Below are 2,664 nucleotides of genomic sequence, written 5' to 3' on the forward strand. Positions count from 1 at the left end.
GAATGTGTTTGATTAGTTATTCACCTTACAGTTAAGGAGGATCCAGAATTGTTTCATTTACTTTACATGCTGAGAGAAATCCTGTGAAAATACAAGCAATTATTTAAAATCATTCTCCTTCCGAATTGAAACTCCTCATATGTCATGAATGACTCAGGATTTCATCAACACTTCTTGTGGTTTTTGAGCAACAGTCAAGTTGTCAAGTCAAGTTGTTATCACCCTCTATCTCCAAAGCTATAGTATCGGGTTCGTTGGCCTCTTTGACAGTCAATGAGCACCAAAAACAGTAAACCACAGACCTATTGTTCTGTATTGTACGACTTTAATAAAATAAGAAACGTCTTTCTTGCACTATAGATCAATGGACCTTGCTGAAAACTTTAAGAACAGCTGAGGCTTCGATAAAGTGGATCCACATGTTAAAATCATTAATCGAGGCTGAGCCAAAATCTTAAAAAAACAAGGCAAGGACATAAGAGGAAATAGGAAATGATTACTTTTTCCATCTAACATGAGCCAAAATTTCTAAAAGTTACAGTAATAATGTAAAGGAAAAACATTTGGGATGATCAAGTGTGATGCTTTCTGCAAAACACACACACACACACACACACACACACACACACACGTACGCACACACACACACACACACACATACTTGCTCTAATGCATGAAAGAAACAGCCCCTACTCAGTGTTCACCCTCATGGCCCCATTTGTCACTTATGGGCCGAGAGAGACTGAAGTCCCATCGTACATCTGTTGGATCTGAAATGCACTTAAAATCAAAAATGGAACTGATGTTATTCTTTGTTATCTTTCTAGTGATGACAGATTGATCACACACTACACATTACTAAGTGTTAGGGGTGTGAGTAGTTAAAAATGCACGATTGGCTCAAACACACGCAATTTTGAAAGATTTGAAAATAACCCATCCTGATTTGATGCATTGTCTGAAGAAAGACGGTTAAAGACAAAGCAATGTTTAATGTAGAAGACCTCTGACACGCATTCACATGAAAGACAGTGTTAAGCCCTTTGTTGACGAGACAGTCTTTTAATTAGTGCTTTCTATTTTCATATTCAGGACCTGCACACATCATCTTCCCAGGCAGGCATCCACAGGATTTGTTCAGACAGACAGGACTCCGTAATTGCTATCGTCTATTCAGAAACACTGCCTGTGCGTCAGCAACGACGTCATATTAGAGCTGCACATGGGGACAGGACGTTGGAGACATGTGGAGGAGAGGAGAGGAGAGGAGAGGAGAGGAGAGGAGAGGAGAGGAGATGCTGTTGTTCTCTCTTGGCTTCTCAAGGTGAAAGATTGAGGGGCAGCAGAGTAACGCAGCTCTGTTCATGAGTGACCATTGTGTAAAAAAGATCTATCTTATATTTGAAATGAGTCCAACAGCAGGAGATGTACAGCAAAAAACATAGAGTAAATGACTGGCATGCAGCCTTATAGCCTCCATGCACTCTGAGATGACAGAGTATTGATTCTGGCTTGGCTAAGCTGGGAGCCCCTTGTGATTATGAAATATATGGCCTAATGATTTAATAAGGTGACGCTTGGTCTAGTACACAGCAGCTAAAGACTTGATGATTGGTGATGGAGAGCTGCAGCCCTAACATCTCTTCTTTTGGCCTGCACCCCCCATGCTGCTCTCCAGATCACATTCATCGCTTGTCCTAAAGCCCATTTGAGCATTACATACAGGCCAATAGGCTCTAAGTGAAGGGTATATGTGAAGAGTACAAGCGTTGGTTAATGACATACAGACTAATTATGTCATCCTTGTCCTTTCCCTGATTATATGACTGTAAATGTGACTTAATAAGTTTAAAATTAGACAGAAAATCTAGCCAGCTTTGTTATTCAGTCATTTATAAACTATTTTGAAACGCCTGACATAACAGCACAACAACCTAAATGCTAACGATGATGATAATGACGACAATGGTGATGATTATAATGATGATGACAATTAGAGCCTGCAAATTGATTTCCCCCTTATAGCTCAGCTATGCGCATAAACGGAGCAAATTAATGTCTGACTCTCTCTCTCTCTCTCTCTCTCTCTCTCTCTCTCTCTCTCTCTCTCTCTCTCTCTCTCGAACCCACACACACACGCAGACAAGGACGCTCACACCTCGTTCCACAACTCAAGGCAAGGCCGGTGTGACGCGTGTCCCGGGCCGGGCGCTCTGACAGGAACTTTAACCCCTGATTACCCGAAGACGCAGCAGCGTTGTGCGTCCTTGGACCACCCAGCGACTCTGTCAACACAACCAAAGTCACACAGGAGAGTTCCCGGTGTGCCGAGCAATAACAAAACAAGGGTGCACTTTGCCTTGTTGGCGTGCTCGCTTCGCTGCTGAAGTGCCCTTGAGCAGGGCGGTGTTGCACCTGATCGCACTCAGACCCACACATTTCTCACGAGGGGGAACAAGCTCAAATGGGGGTCCGTAATCTCTCTCTCTCTCTCTCTCTCTCTCTCTCTGTCTCTCTCTCGACCCAAAACGACTGCGTGCGCACCGCTCGGCTCTCCCATCCCGTCTATCATTTATTCTGTGTACACCCACCCAACCAACGCCGCCACACGTCCCCCTGTCGAGAATAATCCACACACGCACAGTTCCTAGGAGACTCCAGCTC

Source organism: Genypterus blacodes, unplaced genomic scaffold (assembly GCF_046128005.1).
Source record: "Genypterus blacodes isolate CSIRO-AG114 ecotype Tasmania unplaced genomic scaffold, CSIRO-AGI_Gbla_v1 ptg000061l_1, whole genome shotgun sequence".
Lineage (NCBI taxonomy): Eukaryota > Metazoa > Chordata > Actinopteri > Ophidiiformes > Ophidiidae > Genypterus > Genypterus blacodes.